Below are 21,900 nucleotides of genomic sequence, written 5' to 3'. Positions count from 1 at the left end.
ATCAGAGAAATGCAAATCAAAACTACTTTGAGATATCACCTAACCCCAGTAAGAGTAGCCCACATAACAAAATCCCAAAACCAGAGATGTTGGCGTGGATGTGGAGAAAAGGGCACACTTCTACACTGCTGGTGGGACATTTTTAATGTCTATGCTAACCTGCCTCAAAAGTAGGAAAAGCTTTGGATCAGACCTGTACAATAACAAATTTAGAGGGATAAGCCAAAACACAGATTGCCCTTCATTTTAGAAATTAATTTCATTTGGAAATTAATTACATAGAAAGCTTGGTTATAGTATCAGAAAGATTCTAGACCATTTCAGTGTAGTTACAGTAAAGCATAAAGATGATCAAAAGGAAGAATGCAAACACTAACAATTATCTAAGATCTTCGTAAAGGATAGAATCAAAAGGAAATGTTCTGGAAAAGGAGGAAAAGGGAGGAAGCCGAGTGCCTGGAAAGGAATGATAAAGTAGCCCAATGCAACATGTGTTCACATTCTAGGATTTGTGAAAAGGAAAAAGGGTTGGGGCAGGTGAAAAATAAAAAAGAAAAAGGAAGCTGCAGAGAAGTATTGCCACTGAAAGCCACACTTCAATAAAGTTAATGATGTTTGCAAACTATTTTAAAAGTTAAAGTCACTTCTAAAGAAGGTAAAAAATAATTAACTGAGAAGCTGGAGAACAGATATGTAGTTGATATAGAGGTTAAATATTATGTAAAACAAACAATACTTTTGATGTACTTGTTCATATTATCCCATTTGTTTAGATAAAAAATAGAGAAGTCAGAAATATACATGTATAAAAATTGGCAAAACGAACATGTACCATTTATCAACAAAAAAAAAATTATTGTAGTTGATATCCTTAGGATTTAAGAAAATAATATGAAGCGTAAAAACATCTTGGTGAACAAGCATTAGTACACATTGGTTACTCATGGTCTCATTAAGGATTGTTCATCTTCACAGGTAATAGAAGATTAGTTACTAGATCCTATGAATCCTTAACTGAGTCTGTTAGATCAACACGATAAGCTTACTATTTCTCATTATTTGACAGAAGTAAAATAATAGCATGTAAAAAAATATGGAAGAGAAAAAAAATCATAGTTTAACTGTATCAGGAAAATAGTCTCTTATAATGAAAAACTTAAAAGATTCTATGAATGAAATGTTTGTCGTTAGATATGGAGAGATGTTCAGTTTTATCTCATAGCTTCTCAGGCCCATCTGACTAACAAAAATGACTGAGAAAAACTAATAATTAGCAAGAGAGAAAAAAATTATAGAGATAAAAAGATTACTCTATTTTTCATTTTATTATATTCACATTTAGAGAAAAAATGAAAACATTTCATTGAATTAAGAAGTGAAGAAACAAAAAGCATTAACTAAAAGCATTTAACTTACTATAAGTAGATCTCAATTTAAGCAAAACTTCAAAATATAAAAATGAGATGCAAATAATTGCTTTACAGAATGATGTTCCTTTAACAGAGAGACGCAGAGCAGAGGAGACAATCAAGATGGCAGACGAGAGTCAGCCCGAACACAGCTGCTGTAGCTGAGAGGACGGGAGACGTGCTATCAGGGTAATTCTGACCTCACAGAGGGAGACTGGAAGTGTTCCCTGCTCTTTGATTTTTTGCAAGAATCTGAGAAGGTTTAGTATTAATTCTCCTTTAGATACTCTATAGAATTCTGTAGTACATCCACCTGGTCCTGGCCTTTTCTTTGCTAGAAAGTTTTTGACTGTCAATTCAATTTTTTTTTAATTAGTTATTGGTATATTCAAAAGTAATTTTTAAAGTGAACTTTAGGGAGATATAATACGAATGAAAGAAATGAACCCAAAGCTCAATGAATTTCTTGTCACTTGTGTTCTAACAGTTCACCATTGTACTTGTGAGACATTAACTCTGTGTAAGTATCTTGTTACATAGCACCTCACTAACGGTCAATTAACAGAAAGGGCATAACCTAATGATGCAAAGTGCAAAATAAGTTCAGTCCTTAAATCAGGACCCCAATAGAGAATTTATTTCAGACATCTAAAAAAATTCTAACACTTTCCAATCTTCATAAAAATACTGGTAAGCTTCGAATCCATTCAGTTCAATGAATTTCAATTTGACAACTGTATGTGATGTATTCACTATGTCGTAGGCAGGATGTCAGGTGCTCGTGGGATCCAAGTACAAGAAATTGTTCTTAAAAAGCTTAAATGGACAGTAGGAGACAAGCAGGTAAAGAGTCAGCAATGAAGCAAGAAAGAATATTCACCAAAGAGAAGAAGATAGTGGGAATTGGGCTGGAAGAAGATAGTGTGTGCGTGAAGGAGGTAAGGGTTGGTCTTCCCATGACATCTCCTTCAAAAGTGCTATAATGGACGGCCTGTTAAATGTGGTTAAGTCTTTTTCACTGGTGGCAAATAATTCTGTCCAAGATTATAAAAGTAAGGCCCACAAGACATGCTTTTTGAATAGTACAAAAGGCACATTGTGGTAGAGGCGCATTGAGGCAGGGACTCAAATACTGAGTCCTTTTGCCTGCCTCTGCTGAGTTATTCTGCTTATGAGGCTTTGCTTTTTCAAACCTGTACTTCTTAGACTTCTTAGTACTGAATCCTCATTAAAAAGCAGAGAATCGGTCAGGCTCAGTGGCTCATGCTGTAATCCCTAGTCTGACTGAGAGGCTGAGTTGGGAGGTTCACTTGAGCTCAGGAGTTTGAGACCAGCAAGAGCCAGATCCTGAATCTACCCTGTTTCTCTGAAAATAAGACATCCTCCGAAAATAAGACCTACTTACAGGAAAGATAAGACGTCCCCTGAAAATAAGACCTAGCGCATCTTTGGGAGCTCACCTTAAAATAAGACACTGTCTTATTTTCGGGGAAACAGGGTACTAAAAACAGAAAAATTAGGCAGGCCTCGTAGCAGGCGCCTGTAGTCCCAGCTACTCCGAAGCCTGAGGCAGGAGGATGGCGTGAGCCCAGAAGTTTGAGGTTGCTGTGGCACTCAGACAATAACCAAAAAAACATTGAATCAGAGGAGGATGAATAAATCCTGCTCGACTGTGGGTTTATTCCAATTAATATTGATTTAGTGATTCTAAATGTCATCAGAGGGGAAGAGAAAACAATGGACAAAAAGAGAGATTTCTTTATTTGCTTACTGCAGTCACAGGTGGGATTACTGCAGATGTTGGATACAGAGACAGTGGGCACACCCCCAGTGTTTGTCAGTGTGACTGAGAGGCCAGCGGCCAAGAGCTGGAGCCTCTGGGCAGACCGAACAGCTCCACAGAGCTGGCAGGTCACAGGGAAACATGAAAAACAGTTCACTTCCTTTCTGCAGAGGAGGAATCTGCTGTTCTGTGACAAAGGGAAGCTATTATTTGTGAATATCACTAAATTTAGGGGATATTTAATAGTCCCCTTTTATTTGTCCTTTCTGCATATTCAGGGCCATGGAACTCGTCCTTGTTCCTACAACGTTGTCCTCCTTTGACTCCCACAATTCCCTGCTTTTCTTCCTCCGTGGACATTTCTTCTTAGTCTCCTTTGCCAGATCATCACTCTCTCTCTGTCTATGAAATATAATTTATTCCCCCACCTAAAAGATAGTTCCACTTTTTTTATATTATTATTATTTATTTATTTATTTTTTGTAGAGACAGAGTCTCGCTGTACCACCCTCGGTAGAGTGCCGTGGCCTCACACAGCTGACAGCAACCTCTAACTCTTGGGCTTACGCGATTCTCCTGCCTCAGCCTCCCAAGCAGCTGGGACTACAGGCGCCCGCCACAACGCCCGGCTATTTTTTGGTTGCAGTTTGGCCGGGGCTGGGTTTGAACCCGCCACCCTCAGCATGTGGGGCCGGCGCCCTACTCACTGAGCCACAGGCGCCGCCCGATAGTTGCACTTTTGTATCTGTTTTTGGTTCTTTATTTTTCTCTCTCAGGCCATATATTTTCTCTAGTATATCCAATAGCATTATCTATCTACCTGTCATTATCTATCCATCTATCTATCCATCTATTATCTATCTATCCATCCATCTATCTATCCATCTATTATCTATCTATCCATCCATCTATCCATCTATTATCTATCTCTTCTCCCTGTTCCAAACATGACCCCCCTTCTGTTTTCTTATTCAGTAAATGGTTCGTTGTTCATCTTGTAACTGAAAACAGCATTTTCAGCAGTATTCTTCACATATTCCTCTTCTGAACACCCATCATGTGATTAGTCACCAAATCCCGGTGCGTCTGTGTCCTTGGTACCTCTCAAATCCATCCTCTCCCTGCAGCTGCACTGCTCTTACTGGTGATCAAGCCACCAGCCTCTCTTCCATGGCTTATACCAAGAGCCTTCTAAGCACCTTGCCCCAATCCTTTCCGCCTTCCTTATCTACTCCCCACAGTGTGCTCTTCCTAAAATGCAAATCTGATAGCGCTTCTTCTGCTCCCCACTGTTCTCAAGATAAAGGCCAGGCTCCTAACCTGGTGTCTGAGACGCTCCCTGAGCTCTGTGCCTGCTCCTCTTGTCTCCGCCCCATTATCCTCATATCTACTTTTCATGCTCCAGCCCTTTCGCACTCTTCCCTATATTTCTACAGATCCTCCAAGCTCTGTTTGGGTGAAGGGTTCTTTCCGCTTCTCAGTTCAGGTTAAATGCTCCCCCTGGGTGCTCCCACGAGCAAAGCAGTTTTCTACCATCTGGCATCACATTGTATTGAATTTTTGATTTTACTTGTCTGTATCTCCCACTGAAATATAAACTTTAAGAGGGTAGAGACCTTTTATAGCCCACTGTTCTCTAGTATATCACATAGTAGGTGCTCATTATAAATGCATTCAATGAATGCATTCTAGAAAGGTTAAAAAGTGCTCTGTCTGAAAAAGGCAATGGCTATCAGGCATGATACAAGCTTCCTTACCTCGTTCTTTCTTATACCTTTGTATTCTTTTTAATCCTCCTTTCTGATATGTCTTTCTTTTACTGCCAATTCTTTCTGCAAGAAAGCAGTACATTTTTCTCATTGTCTCTGCACTTTATTTTCAGATTTGATCTCAGGCTAGTCCAGAGCATGTATTGTTTTGCTAAGGGATGAAAATCTGGATCTCTTAATACTTTCAAATAATGATGGAATGTCCAAATATTTGACACTCCATCTCTCTCTACTGCTCCATCATGCTTATTGCTTCCTATTTATTCTTTCTCTAATGTATTTGTAAAAGCAAAGGAGATGGTGTGGGGGTTTCTGCATCTCATACACTGTTTTCAGAATAATTTCACGTGCTTTCCCTCATTTCAAAGCATTTTTATGAAAGTGTCAAATTACACTTAGTCATTTTATACTTCACATTCATACTACACATTAATCATTTTATAATTCAAAATTACCACTTGACTGCTAAGTCATGATACTAAGATATTTTGATTTTTCCAAAGTTCAGATTAATAGGGCTTCTAGCTACTTGCATGGTCTAGTCCATCTTTGCATCACTTTGCGCTAAAAAAATTGCTGCTGCTTGGGTGAGAGTCCCAGACCCATGTTTAGATTGCTAAGGTAATAAGTTCAAGGAAAACTTAGCTGAGGTCTTTATATGTAAACCACTCCACTTTGGTGTTTATACTTTATACTAAACATGTCTGTAAGATTATCCATTTTATACTTGTACATTTTTACAAGGTCTTGATGACAAGGAATGCCATATCTGTACATCTGAAAGTGGCACTTCCTTCCTCACATGTAGGACAAGTAGGTTTTTAATGACATCTTTATGCATTCAATTAGTTTTGATGTATCAAAATTCAGCTTCTTTAACTAAACATGTAAATATTTGGAGACTGTGGGTCTGATAGTGATTTTAATTCTAGTGTTTTTATGATAAAACATTTCCAATGGGAATAAAGGGATGTTTAATTCAGTTTATAAGCCAGGTAAATGTTAATTGCTAAAGAGCTGCAATGTTTTGACGCATTAGAGCTGTGTTGGAAAGAGCAATTCTGCATTCTGCTTATTTATTTAAATTTATGGTCCCACGTAGGCCTCTGCTCTTCCTTTTAATCTCATTGTCCCGTAATTTTAAGTAGAGGTTACTTCAGTATTTCCTGTTTTCAAGAATAAAATATCAGCTCATCTACACGAATGTGGTTTCTTTCCTTTGCACGTACAGTACAGATTAAAACAGAATAAGTTCCATCTGGCTTATTGTCAGAAATGAGTCCTTGTTGAGGAACCCTCAAGCTAACATTCGAATTTATCAGGACATTGCCTCCCAGGATCTCAGGACTAAACCCTTCAAGTTCTTTTGCTCCACCCTCCTTTTCATCTGCCATGCCATCAGCCCCTGGAAATTTCCTTCTCTTCTATATAACTGTCCTGTACAAGTGGCCGTGACCATTACCAAGACCAACACTCAAGCCTCATGGGAGGGGGATATGGAGCTCCTTTGTGGTACTTTCTAGTGCATTAACTTAGATTTTCACTTCTAATGTGGTTGAACAGGCTCATGTTCTCCTGCAGAAAAGAATTGCAAACTCTGAAAAACTACATTCAACAATAACAACAACAATCTGAAGGCACTGATGAGTGAACAAAAGCAGATAGATACTGGAGCAGAGTCAACACTAGGAAGAAGGAAACAGCATGGGTGAGTTGCCCATTTTATAATGCTTTCAGATGAAAACAAACCAAAGTTAGTGCCATATTGGGTGGCTAAAATTTCAATAGAAAACCCACAGTATGTCTGAATTTAAGAATCAGAGACCATTGATTCTGGGCATTGTGGCAGGTGCCTATAGTCTCAGCTACTTGGGAGGCTGAGGCAAAAGGATAGCTTGAGCCCAAGAGTTTGACGATGCTGTGAGACCAAAGCTTAGGGCAACTATATATATTGAAAATTGAGAGTGAGAAGGGAATTCTGGAAAGGAGAGAACCAGAGAGAGAGAACACCTAGTGCTGTACATAAATTCTTCTCAAGTCTTTTGACCAACTCCTGAACTGTGCATGCGTAAGGTGGACTGAAAGATGCTCAGCTTAGGATAAAAAGACTGAACAAGGTTTTGAGCTGTCAATTGCAGTTTGAGTTCAACCAAGATAATTACCTGTTAAAACACACAGATGAAAATCCTCTTTGAAACATGACCTACAGTCTTAATAGTATAACACATGGTATTATCCAGGTCCAATATAAAACCCCAAATTATTCATGATACAGAGAACTAGAACAACTTGACCCATTCTCAAGAGAAAAGACAACCACTGAGGTCAACCCTGAGACTAGTGAGGTTCACCAATGTTTTGAAACTTGGTGACAGGGATTTCAAAATAGTTTTTTTCAACTCCTCGTCAGCCAACTCATAGATCTGTATTTCTTTAGGGTAAGTTTTTTGAGACCTATTTTGTTTCTTTGCCAGGCATCCTCAGACTTTTTAAACAGGGGGCCAATTCACTGTCCCTCAGACCTTTGGAGGGCCAGACTATAGTTTAAACAACAACAACAAAAAACTATGAACAAATTCCTATGCACACTGCACATATCCTATTTTGAAGTAAAAAACAAAATGGGAACAAATAACAATTCACACCGCTTCATGTGGCCCGCGGGCCGCAGTTTGAGGACGCCTGGATAAGACCATATTTACCTGTTTCGTTGTTTTGTTATCTTTTGTTGGAATTTGGGCATTTGAAAAACAACCAACTCTCCCAGTCTTTATGGACTGACTTTATACAAGGTAGATCTTTACCTATCAGTCCAGCTAGTGGTTCTAGAACCTCTCAAACCTTTTCTGGGGTTGTAGCTTCTCTGGCCTGTGCATGTGTTTATATCTGTGTCAAATTTCTTAGACGAGTAACCTCTCCATTTTAAGAGACTATAACCTCTTGCTCCCCAGGGAATCTGTCTGCAAAAGTATAGCTATAACATTTCACAATGCTTGCTTCTGTTTTCAGCAGCTTCCAAACTATGCTGCCAGTTCCACCAGGACTTCAAGTCAGGCAAGATAGAAACCAGTTCCTCTGCCATCCCCAGGTAAGCCAGAACCTTGCATACAAAATGAATTATTTTGTTCCTATCCTTAGGGAGGAGCCTTGGTTTCCTTTATCACTCTCCAACAAGGGTTTTAGACCAGCTATTATAACTATGCTCATGGGCATAATGGAAAATATTTTCACAATGAGTGAAAAGATAGAGCTTTGTAATGGATATTTAGAAAACATTAAGAAAGTACATGGAAATTTTAAAGGTAAAATAACTGAAAGAAAAAACAACCAATTGAACTTAGCAAATTAGAGATGACAGAGGAAAGATCCAATAAAGCTTTAGATAGGTCAACAGAAATTATCCAATGTGAAGAACAAAGAGAAAAATAAAAGAATGACTAGATTCTCAGGAACCTGTGCAACAATATCAAAGTTCTAGCATATGTATAATTGGAGTTGCAGAAGGATATATAGAGAAAGAATGGGGATAAAAAGTTATAACTGAAAAATGTCCCAAATTTACAAATTTAGGAAGCCCAGCACAATGCACACAGAATAAATAGGAAGTCAACCATCCTTGGGTATATTATACACTGCTGACCACTAAAGATGAGTAAAAACATTAAAATAGGAAAAAATAAAATAGCATGTAGAGGAGAAAAATTCTGTCAAATGACCATTGAAGAATTTTCTTCTAGCAATTTTATAGTTTTATGTCTTATCTTTAAGTCTTTATTTCATTTTGAGTAGATTTTTGCACATGGTAAGAGAGATGGAGGTCTAATTTTATTCTTCTGCATATAGATCTTAAGTTTTCCCAGTGCAATTTATTAAAGAGGCTGTCCCTTCGACAGTGTGTGTTCTTAGCACTGTTGTAAAAAATCAATTGGATGTCCATACATGGATGTATTGTTGGGGTCTCTATTTTGTACTCTATTTTGGTCTATGTGCCTTCTTTTATATAAATACCATGATGTATATATTTTTTTTATTTCTTTGTCTCCCAAATTATTTATTCTTTTATTATTATTATTATTATTTTATTAAATCACAGCTGTGTACATTGATATGATCATGGGGCATCATTCACTAGCTTTACAGACCATTTGACACACTTTCATCACACTGGTTAACATAGCCTTCCTGGCATTCTCTCAGTTACTGTGCCAAGACACTTACATTCTACATTTACCAAGCTTCACATATACCCTTGTAAAATGCACCGCTGGTGTAATCCCACCAATCCCCTTCCCTATTGCCCACCTCCCCCCGCCCTCCCCTCCCTTTCCCCCTTCCCCCTATTCTTAGGTTGTAACTGGGTTATAGCTTTCATGTGAAAACACTAAATTAGTTTCATAGCAGGGCTGAGTACATTGGGTACTTTTTCTTCCATTCTTTTTTTTTTTTTATTGTTGGGGATTCATTGAGGGTACAATAAGCCAGGTTACACTGATTGCAATTGTTAGGTAAAGTCCCTCTTGCAATCATGTCTTGCCCCCATAAAGTGTGACACACATCAAGGCCCCACCCCTCTCCCTCCGTCCCTCTTTCTGCTTTTCCTCCCCCCACCCCCTAACCTTAATTGTCATTAATTGTCCTCATATCAAAATTGAGTACATAGGATTCATGCTTCTCCATTCTTGAGATGCTTTACTAAGAATAATGTCTTCCACTTCCATCCAAGTTAATATGAAGGATGTAAAGTCTCCATTTTTTTAAATAGCTGAATAGTATTCCATGGTATAAATACACCACAGCTTGTTAATCCATTCCTGGGTTGATGGGCATTTAGGCTGTTTCCACATTTTGGTGATTGTAAATTGAGCTGCAATAAACAGTCTAGTACAAGTGTCCTTATGATAAAAGGATTTTTTCCTTCTGGGTAGATGCCCAGTAATGGGATTGCAGGATCAAATGGGAGGTCTAGCTTGAGTGCTTTGAGGTTTCTCCATACTTCCTTCCAGAAAGGTTGTACTAGTTTTCAGTCCCACCAGCAGTGTAAAAGTGTTCCCTTCTCTCCACATCCACGCCAGCATCTGCAGTTTTGAGATTCTGTGATGTGGGCCATTCTCACTGGTGTTAGATGATATCTCAGGGTTGTATTGATTTGCATTTCTCTAATATACAGAGATGATGAACATTTTTTCATGTGTTTATTAGCCATTCGTATGTCATCTTTAGAGAAAATTCTATTCATGTCTCTTGCCCATTGATATTATGGGATTGTTGGCTTTTTTCATGTGGATTAATTTGAGTTCTCTATAGATGCTAGTTATCAAGCTTTTGTCTGATTGAAAATATGCAAATATCCTTTCCCATTGTGTAGATTGTCTCTTTGCTTTGGTTATTGTCTCCTTAGCTGTATAGAAGCTTTTCAGTTTAATGAACTCCCATTTGTTTATTTTTGTTGTTGTTGCAATTGCCATGGCAGTCTTCTTCATGAAGTCTTTCCCCAGGCCAATATCTTCCAGTGTTTTTCCTATGCTTTCTTTGAGGATTTTTATTGTTTCATGCCTTAAATTTAAGTCCTTTATCGATCTTGAATCAATTTTTGTGAGTGGGGAAAGGTGTGGGTCCAGTTTCAGTCTTTTACATGTAGACATCCAGTTCTCCCAACACCATTTATTGAATAGGGAGTCTTTCCCCCAAGGTATGTTCTTGTTTGGTTTATCAAAGATTAGGTGGTTGTAAGATGTTAGTTTCATTTCTTGGTTTTCAATTCGATTCCAAGTGTCTGTGTCTCTGTCTTTGTGCCAGTACCATGCTGTCTTGAGCACTATGGCTTTGTAGTACAGACTAAAGTCTGGTATGCTGATGCCCCCAGCTTTATTTTTGTTACTAAGAACTGCCTTAGCTATACGGGGTTTTTTCCAGTTCCATACAAAATGCAGAATCATTTTCTCCAAATCTTGAAAGTACGATGTTGGTATTTTGATAGGAATGGCATTGAATAAATAAAGCTGGGGGCATCTTTAAGTTCCCTAATTGACTGTTTCAGTTCCTTCAGCTCTGCTATATCCTTTTTATATTCTTCATATCGTTCATCTCTTATTTGATTCTGTTTTTGGATTTCCTTTTGGTTATTTTCCACTTTATTAGCAGTTTCTTTCATTGTTTCCATCATTTCTTTCATTGTTTTCATCATGTGTATTCTCAATTCCCTTTCTGTCATTCCTAACATTTCTTTATAGGTGGAATCCTCTGCAGTAGCTACCTCATGGTCCCTTGGCGGGGTTGTTCTGGACTGGTTCTTCATGTTGCCTGGAGTTTTCTGCTGATTCTTCCTCATGGGTGATTTCTTTTATCTGTTTCCTTGCCCTAATTTTCCTTTCACTTCCTCTTGCTCTTTAAGTTCTCGTGCCTGTGGACTAAGGGTTAGATGAGTCCTTTTGGTACAGGACCAGAAGGGTGAGAAGGTTGAAGAGCAAGAAAGGGATGAAAGAAAGGAGGACCGAGTGAAAAGAAAAAAAAATAGAGAAAGGAGAGGGGTTGGGTAAAAGGAATATTGACAAAAAGAAGAGAGGCACAGAAAGAGGGAGACAGAGCAATATAGGTGTACAGTAGGGTACTTGACACAACCTTAAAAAAAAAAAAAAAACACCTTCTGGTGGTGCCCAGTTGGGTGGTTCCCTTGAGGTCAGCAGCTCTTTGCTAACCTGATCAGACACAGTACCCCACCTCCACCAAGTAGAGAGGAAAGACAAAAATGCTATAAATCAAACCAAAACAGGCAAACAGAAAACTTTACAGGATAAAATTGGGTGAAAAACCAAATAATATTGGTAGAAACACTAGCAAAAATGAAGTTCTAGTTATTAAAAAAGGCAGCAATTGGAAATTATAATTAAACTAGAAAAATTGAGAAAGAAAAAAGATCTGTATGGAAAAGGTTGAAATTAAAAAACAAAACAACATCAACAACATCAAAATAAACAAAAAAACAACCAAACCAAAAAAAAACAAAAAACCCAGAAAAAAAACAAAACACAACCAAAAACAAAGCAGTATGTACATGTTGTTGAATATTGTCTGGGCAACACGTGGTCTTCTGAGGTATGAGATGTTAATCACAGTTCTGATACGACTAGAGGCTGCTGATTTCTCAAACCCCAGCAGGTAGACACCCTAAATCTCTCTTCAGCCCACTTAAAAGGCACTTTGAACTTGTAAACTTGCTGAGCAGAAGCTTTCCCAGGAAAGTGCTTGTCACTGGAATCACTGCTGGAGTGGCTATCCACTTACCCAGTGTGCCAAAACCGGTCTCACTCTGCCCCTGAGGGTTAGTGCTGTAAGGCTACTCGGTCACTGGCTTATCAGCTCCCACCCAATTCTAGCTCTGCGACCCTGAGGGCGGAGCTTGCAGGGGCAGATCGCTCACAATGGCTCCCTGTGGCCCACAGCCAAACACTATTATCTCTGTCTGGCTCAGCGGCTCAGACCGGGGCCCTAGACAATGGCCAAAGTTCTCCACATTCCCGCTCAGGCTCTCCCCAAGGCAGTTCAACTGAGTGCCAAGTCCAAAGACACCAAAACAGTTCACAGGTAAGGCCTTTTGCTGCTACTGAACTTACAGTCGCGGGCGGGTTTAGACCAATTGAACACACACGACCACTTGCCGGTTTTCCACTGTTTTAGTCCTCCTCTTGGGGTCCAGAAGTCTCTCGCCGACTCTCTATATCCTCACAGTGGTGATGATAGGCAGATCCCACCAGCCAGAGATGCCTGGAGTCCTATCTCCCCAGACTCACGGTGCCCAGATGCAAGGAAGCTGTTACTCCGCTGCCATCTTGCTCTCCTCCCCCTTTTCTTCCATTCTTGAGATACTTTACTAAGAAGAATATGTTCCAGCTCCATCCATGTAAACATGAAAGTAGTAATGGTATATGTACACCATGGAATATTATGCAGCCTTAAAGAAAGACGGAGATGTATGGGTTATTATGGTTTTTTAGTATACTTTGAAGTTAGGTGCATCCAGCTTTGTTCTTTTTCCTCTAATTGCTTTAGATACTCAGGGTCTTTTGTGGTTCCATCTGAATTTTAAAATTGCTTTTTCTATTTCTGCAAAGAATGTCATTGATATTTTAATGAAGATTTTCCTTTTCCTTGAGGGGAAGTTCATCCCTTACTCTTGGAACATGTGTGGTCCTATGGACCTGACAGGATATTCCCTAAAGTCTATTATGTGGGCTTGACTAGGCCAAATACTTTTATTAATATTCAGCCCAGATTAGTTTTTTCCAATTTCAGCCTAGTCCCTTTTCAGTGTCTCCTCATCAAAGATCAAAAACCTCTTATTTCCAGGCTCACTCAGGATTAACCTGTTACTTGTACCAAAAATGTCCACGTATACTCACAAAAGCATATGTGTGTATTTCCACTTTGCAGAAATGTGTTCATTTAAATAAGCTTGTTCACATATGAATTTACAGAAGTGGTCACTTAATTATACCTAAAAGGGTAGCATTGGGGTGAGTCTCAAAGTAGGCTTCAGATATGTAGCTGACTCTGTAGCAAGATGCTAAGCCTCTCAGGGCAAGCATGTTATTTTCCATAAATAGAGAGGGCTGCAATCTTGTCTTGCTCCGTTTATATTTGTCATACTGTACATGATATTGACCATTTCTCTGAGGAGAGCCTGGTGGTCATTTTTACCATCCAGCCACCCGTGCTACAATAAGCATGGATTATGGGTCTTGATTCTGTGCATTTTTCCTTTGTCATACTCTGGTGTAGATAGATGGGTCCTATTCTAACTTCAATGGTATATCTCAGCTCCAAATATTAATGAATGTGTTTATCTTTGAAAGGAAAGAAATACTTTCTCCTACATTCCTTGAATTCCTTTACCACGAAGGAGTCACCACATCTTCTTAAATCTACTCTGACTTAACAGAGCTACCTTCACCCATTCATCTCTGCATCCTTAGAAAATGACAAAAAAAAAAAAAATTAGAGAGAGAGAGCACACTCATTGGGAACACTTCATTAATTATTTTCCTCTAGTGCTCAGGGAGTAGATAATTGCATTAACCATCTTTCTCAGTTCATGGCACACTCTCATCCCCAACCCATGTAGGTTTCTATGTTGTTTTATTTTTTTCTTTCTCCTCAGACCACCATGTTGTATTTAATCTATATCTTTTGATGTGGGTGTACATGTATGCATTTTATAAATTTAATTTAATTTTAATTTAAAAATAATAATTATATGTATTTATGGGGTGCAGTATGATGTTACAATATATGCATACTTTGTAGATCTATGTATTTTCATAAAAACATATTATTTTTGTGTATATACAATGTATGTATATATATATGTATATATACAAAAGGAGTTTTATATTTACAATTACATTGTACTATAGAACTTTCTTATCATTTTCTCTCAGAATAGTCAACATAATGCTTTTTTTTTTTTTTTTTTTTGGGAGACATAGAGTCTCACTTTATGGCCCTTGGTAGAGTGCCGTGGCCTCACACAGCTCACAGCAACCTCCAACTCCTGGGCTTAAGCGATTCTCTTGCCTCAGCCTCCCGAGTAGCTGGGACTACAGGCGACCGCCACAACGCCCGGCTATTTTTTGGTTGCAGTTGGTCGGGGCCAGGTTTGAACCTGCCACCCTCAGTATAGGGGGCCGGTGCCCTACTGACTGAGCCACAGGGGCCGCCCAACATAATGCTTTTTAAGAGCTATCCATATGTTACATATACTATAGATTTAGTGGTGTTATTTCCATTTGGTACATAACATCACATGATCTGCATCTACCAAATTTACTTCCAGATTCACTAGTTATGAACAATTAAGATGCCCCCAAACAGTGCCATGAAGAATATCCCTGCTCACTTCTTTCAGGTGTACACCCCAGAGTGGGATTCTTTGGTCATCACGTGAGCAGAAATTGCCCTTTATGTAGGCTCCACCAGCAGTGTGTGAAATTTCCTGTTTCCAAGACCCTAAATTTTATGCTCTGTTGGCATAAAGTGGTATCTCATTCTTATTTTAATTTATTTTTCACTAATGTTTAGTGAGGCTATGATTTCTACATATTCAGTATTTATCCTGCCAGTTTATATCATTTGTCTATTTTCCTTTTCATTTCTTGTTTTCTCTTTTCATTTGCAGAAGTTTCTTGAATATTCTGGATACTAATCCTTTCAGAATTTTAGATATTTGCAAACAAGTTCTATTAAAACTTCATTCACATATTAACTTTATATGACATATATTTTGTTAAACTGAAAAACTTAATTACAATGAATATAATAAATATTCATTTTTTTCAATTTCAAGTCCATGTGTTTGGGGTCTTATTTAAGTTCCTTTATATACAAATATTACAATGATATTGGTTTTCTTTTTAAAGCTACATACATTCACTTTTCACAGTTAGGTTTCAATCTATCTTGAATTCATGTTTTTTTCTTTTGAGACAGTCTCACTTTGTCACCCTCGGTAGAGTGCTATGGTGTCAGAGCTTACAGCAACCTCAAACTCTTGGGCTCAGGCAATTCTCTAGCCTTAGCCTCCTGAGCAGCTGGGACTACAGGCGCCCACCACAACACCCAGCTATTTTTAGAGATGGGCACTCACTCTTGCTCAGGCTGGTCTTGAACTCCTGAGCTCAGGCAATTAACCTGCCTTGGCCCTGCAGGGTGCTGTGATTACAGGCATGAGCCACTGCTCCAGGCCTCTTGAATTCATTTTTGCAATGTGATATAAGATTGAAACCCAATTTTCCTTTTCTGAAAAAAAAAAGCCAATTTTCCCAACCCCTCAACTGTGCAATTAGTTTTTCTTAATGATTTATAATATAATTTTTAGCCTGTAGAAAATTTCCATAAATGCATTGGACTATTGGCAAGCATTCTCGTTCCACTGATCTATTTATCAATTTTTGTATCAATATCATACATTTTTATTAATATGGCTTTCGCTTTGTAGTAGATAGTAACATCTCATACACTGAGACCCTATTGTTTTCTATTCTTTTTCAAAATTGACTCATTTCCTTTTTGAATATTCTTACATAGTGATTAGTACACATACGTCAAGGTCCTCGAAATATTCATTTTGAATTTTGATTCGGATTATAACAAATTTGTAGATAAATTTGGAGCAAAGTAATTATCTTTATGAGGGTAAGTCATCCCACCCATGAACATAGTGTCTTTTCTTCATGTATTAAGGGTTTCTTTTATGTCCTAAAATTAACCTCTTAAAATTATTCATGTAGTTCTTGTGAATTCTGTTTAGATCCATTTAAAATTTTTGTTTGTTTTTGTTACTATCATAAATGGTGTCTGTAGTATTTTGTACTTTGCCAGCTTAGTCAAACTGGATGTATATTTCCAAGACTTACTTCCCCTGAGTGTTTTTATATTGGCTAGAGTTGGTCAAAGATTTGTGTGAGATTTGGAAGGCTGAAGGAAGAGTGGCCATTGCTCTTTAAAGGTTATTGTGTTTAAGTGCAGTGACAGATACAGAGGTGGCCTTGGGTTCCAGCTTATCCTTTGTCTTATCTGTTTCAAGTCCAGCTCTTCCCAACTGCTGACACTGTTGACTAACACCAATACCAGGCCCATCACCAGATTTTTGGCAGTAAAACCACAGAGGTGGTAGAAACATAAACTTTTTAAGAAATCTTCCCTTCTCAGCCTGATATAGTTGGCAAAATCCACTGGGCTTCTAAGATTGATTGATTAGTGACTCCTCTGGTCTTCCACCTTACCTCTTGGACCTTTGCTTCCCCAGTTCCTACCACAGTGATATAAGGTCTAATTCCTGTAATAAATCCTTATCCCATAACTCTCCGTGGTTCTGTGTTCAACACTCACTCATACAGTACCTTGTTTTCTTATGCATTTTTTCTGGTTGTTTACTGTTATTGAATTCTATTTTTTTATTGTATCATGGTTAGAGAATTTGGTTTGATCTTGAATTTTTGAAAATAATGAAAATTATTGTGGCCCAGTATTTTTATAAGTATTTCAGGAAATCTCAAAAATAATATACATTCTATGCCTTCTATTAATGTGAATTAGTAATAATGGTTTTGTTTTCTTTAACAATTAAAAGAAATATGTATTAAATTGTTCTCTTTCTCCTTCTCTTGAGTTATCTCAGTTATTCCTTTTTATATTTTGAGGTTATATTATTACACACATATTTACTCGGGATTATTAAAACTTTTTGGTCAGTTACATATTTCACTTGTAAGAATATCCATTTCAGAGTTTTATGTTTTCCACCTTAAGCTGCACCCAAGTTTTCTTTTGGTTCATAATTTCATGGTGTATCTTTTTCTCTTCCTTTATTTCCAACTATTCTATTTCCCTTAGTTTTTAGTGTATCTTTTCTCGAAAACTTTATCTCTGAATCTTTTAAAAGCCAATTTTGAGTGTCTCTGCTTTTAGACAAAGTCATCCCTACATTCGTTAAATGCTCATTGAATGCTTATTGTGTGTCAGAACTTGACCACAGGTAAGAATCCCTGCTCTGTGGAACTTATGTGCTAACTGTGGCACAGACACAAACAAAATATGCATATAGTCTGTTAGTCTGACTGCCTGTACTGTAACATGATACATTTGTATTTGTGGTTTATAGTTTTTATTATCTAAGTTTTTTGTAATTTGTTATAGCAGCAGTAGGAAATTAATACCTATGGGCTGTGTGATTGTTTTCTAGCAAGCAGTAATTCTCTTTCTGAATTACTTAAGAGAGGATAATAATTACCTATTTCATACAGTAGTTTTGAGAATTATGGAAAATTCTGAAGGTAAAGAACACAGCCCAATTAATTCCAGCTATGAAGTCAATGTTCTGCAGGTATCAACACCCTGGACCCCCCATCTTTATGAAGTTCTAGTCAGGGCAAATGACACAATTGAAACAATGCTTTACAATGATAAATCTTTTTTTTTTCCAATTGGGGCTACTGGCAAAATGTCTGGGTTTTTTTTATTTTAATTAAATCATAGCTGCGTACATTAATGTGATCATGGGGCACCATACACTGGTTTTATAGATCGTTCGACACATTTTCATCACACTGGTTAACATAGTCTTCCTGGCATTTTCTTAGTTATTGTGTTAAGACATTTACATTCTACAATTACTAAGTTTCACATGTACCCTTGTAAGATGCACCGCAGGTGTATCCCACCAATCACCCTCCCTCCGCCCACCTCCCCGCTCCTTCCCCTCCCTTTCCCCCAATGATAAATCTTGTGGTAGCTGCAATTGGGTTAGAAATGAAGGGCTGCTGCAATGATCTGGTATGGGCTGATGAGGTACTGGGCTTGAGTGATGACGGAAGAAATGGAAGGAAAGGAAAAGTCCAGGAGCTATTTCAGAAGAGCTAGCAAAATATTGAATGTGGGGAACAACGGGGAGGAAGAGCCAAAGATAAGTTGTAGCAAACGTGTGTCTTTGCCAGGTTTAAGTTCAAAAGCACTCTTTAAACCCATAAAACCTAGATGTACCTTAGATAACAAGGCCATTGTCATCTCTGACTCTGCCAATGTGAGAAGCTGCTATTCCTGTGCCCTGGACCATAATCTCCTAAACTGCTCTAGATTTTCCTGGTCAACACTTGACAGTGATCATATCAGATATGGTCTAGGACAGTATTTTTTGAACTCTTATCCATGATTCACTAGATGTCATGAAATTGGTGGGTTGAAAATAGCATTTTAAAAAAGTAATAGAATAGAATGAAAGAGTACAGAAAATAAGTGTATGTCAGTTGTAGTAATTAGTAATTATTTTTTTTTATTGTGTATATGTGTACATGTGCCCACAATGGATTACAATGAAAAACGTTCATCTTGTAGATGACTGTCAAAAATGTTTGAAAGACCTGGTGTAAGAGACCTCAGCCTATTCAGGCCCCTTTTATAGTACAGGTGGGCTCTACCGCATTGCAGAGATCACAAGCCAGAGACTAATCTCAGGCCAGCAGAGGGGTAATAACCATTTTAATTCTCTATTAATTGACATTTATAAGGCAAATTCATTAGGACTGCATGTTTATGAGGTATGTCCTTAGATAAACAAGCATTCACGTCATAAATAACAATCATTTACTTAATATCCATTTGAGAGAGGCATACTTCCTTGGATAATTTGTGTAGTTCATCTTTGATGATATTTTTAAAATCACTGTAATTCCCAAATTAACACATCCACACGTTAGACATGGTTTTATGATGAATATCTAGACTTCATTTATAACAAACTATGGTAGACTTCAGTCAACAAAATCACATGAATTTTGGTAAGGCTTTTTAATTCATCTTAAGGGTAGAAAAATTTCTTTAGTTCATTAAGAATGAACTCCCCAAATAGTTATTTGAGGAATACAAAATATGTGTAAAATATCCCAACTTCAGAGTATGTATTATCTTTCTATAAATCTTTGCTTCTTACTTTAGGGAAAAATGGAAAGTTATTTGAAATTAATAACTCAGGATACTAATTATAATCACTTATGGAGAAATTAATTATAGAATAAAGATTTCTTTTATGGAGGCAAAATTATACAATAAAATTGAAATTGAAATTCATACATGATAAAATGTTATTTGAATAAGTCACTCTGGTGACTTTCCCAAGCAAAATTATTGATATAAAGTGTCAAATTCAGTTTTTAAAGAATCAAGATACATCTTAATGAAATCAAATAAGATCTGTGTTTTAAAATTGGTCAGTACTTATTAGTTAATTAGTAAATAACAGTTACTTATTTTATAATAATATTTCTAAAAAGAATGCATGGGACAATTCATTATTTTATAAATTATGTTATCTTTATACCTAAGAAGAAGCTTCCTCTGGAAGATATTGTCTTGCCTCTTGGTCATACATATTGTGGGATTATTTTTAATTTCATACGCTTTTGTGTTACCAGTCTCTTAACATTTCAGTTTTGAACAGATTTCAAAACAAATCAATAGACACATTGGGACACTGGTTATTTTGAGGTAGTGTTGGATAAATGAATATTCTAGAAAATTCTGGTACTTTGCCAAATATCTTTAAGTCTAAGTTATAGGGTTATTTTTTTTTTTTTTATGAAACTTTGAGGTTTGCCAAGAGGGAACGTTTTTAATATTACTACCCATTACTACATTCAAAGGACTTGTCTACAGAGAGGTTGGTAGGGGGCGGGCAAGTCTTTTGCACTGCATAAATTATGTCATTAGGTGTCTGAATATGGATTGACTTGTTCTCAAGACCTAAAAACTAAACACTGTTGAGAGCTAAATCCGGTGACAAATGAAAGTTCTGGGCAAAGATCACAAACAGCATATAGCAAATGGAATTTTCTAAAAACCACATGATCCTCTAATATGCACCTGATAAATGGTCATCTGAAACTGTATTTGGAAGGAAAAAAGGAATTTAATGTTGCTGCTTCAGGATAGCAAGAATCACTTACAGAAAATATGTAGCATATACATTAGAAGCAGAGGAGATTAATGCATTCAATTTATTTTTCAATGTAAAGAAATTTGGAAGGAGGAAAATAAAGTATAAACCGGATTAAAGTTCAAGCATTGGATTGTTCCCCCTTAGGTTCTTGTTAAAAAAACTTTTGGTAGAGGCAATCTATTGATTGGGAGAAAATATTTGTGAACTATGTGTCTGAAATACATAAGAAATTCAAAAAAGAAAACAACCTAGACATTGCAGCCATCGTCTGATTTCTTTTCTGAATGTATATATCTTCGTTCATTCTTTATGAGGTTTTTGTTTCTAGTCCTTATCTTAAACATTGTTACTGTTATTTAATTTTAAACCTTTTTAATTTTGTGAAGGCAAAAGTGGAAGCCAAATAAACACATGTATATGTATAGAGAAAATTGAAAAAAAAAAAAAAGAAGAAAACAACCCAATAACTGATTAAAAGGACCTGAATAGCCATAGCTCTGAAGTAGATAGAAAATACCCAACGTGTATACAAAAATGTCCTCAACATTACTAATCATCAGGGAAATGTAAATCAAAACCAAAATGAAATGCCACTTTACATCTGCTAGAATGTCTTTTATCAAAAAGACAAGAGAGAAGCATTGGCAAGGGGGTGGAGAAAGGGAAATGCTTATTTACTGCTAGCAGGAATGTAGATTGGTGCGGCCTTTGTGGAAAACAGTATGGAGGTGCCTAAAGAAATTAAAAATACAACTACCATATGACCCAGCAATCCCTTTTCTAGGTATATTCCCAAAGTAAAGGAAATCATGACCTTGTAAGGATATCTTCACTCCTGTGTTAATTGCAGCATTTATCACAATAGTCAAGATATGGAAACAACAGAAGTGTTGGTAGATGGATGAATGGATAAAGAAATTGTGCTTGGAAAGGAGATATCACACATAATACTGACAACTCTTCTACTTTAACCTTTCAGAGAGATGAATCCCATTATGTACAGGCTTGTGTAAAACTGCCATATCTTTTAATGAAGGGACCTGCCCAGTGGCATCCCAAAGAGTCTGTTATTTCTTGCATGGATTGTTCCTTTTTCATAGCCTTTAATTCTTCACTCTCTTTTTATCACAGTCAGGAAAGTAAAGAGCTCAAGTTGGAGTGTGGATACCAGTGCAGATGCAGAGATCATGGTAAGATTCACCTACAGCCTTGCTGTTTCGCTGCACAGCTGTTGGTGTGGCTTTATACCAATCTCTACAAACTGGAGAATTTGTTCAAAATTGACACAGTAATTCAGAAAAATTATGGACTGCCCAGTGCAAAATAGACTCTGAAATTAATAACAAATTAACAGATTTAGAAGGTGCCCTAGTATTGTTGGGGGATCAAATTGTAAGTCTACAAAGACAAATCAGATTACGTTGTGATTGGAATATTACTACATTCTGTGTATCA

General features: G+C 37.2%; 1 long non-coding RNA gene across 1 annotated transcript; it reads left to right on the top strand.

Annotated features, from left to right (window-relative positions):
• Nucleotides 1-1,538: 1,538 nt before the first annotated feature.
• On the top strand, nt 1,539-21,629 carry LOC128585918 (uncharacterized). The gene is made up of 4 exons (XR_008380147.1): nt 1,539-1,598; nt 6,525-6,669; nt 7,971-8,049; nt 21,577-21,629. It is a non-coding gene; the product is annotated as an uncharacterized LOC128585918 (long non-coding RNA).
• Nucleotides 21,630-21,900: the final 271 nt, after the last annotated feature.

The sequence above is a fragment of the Nycticebus coucang genome, chromosome 5, assembly GCF_027406575.1.
Source record: "Nycticebus coucang isolate mNycCou1 chromosome 5, mNycCou1.pri, whole genome shotgun sequence".
NCBI classification, from domain to species: Eukaryota; Metazoa; Chordata; class Mammalia; order Primates; family Lorisidae; genus Nycticebus; species Nycticebus coucang.
This window is presented reverse-complemented; position numbering and strand designations above follow the sequence as displayed.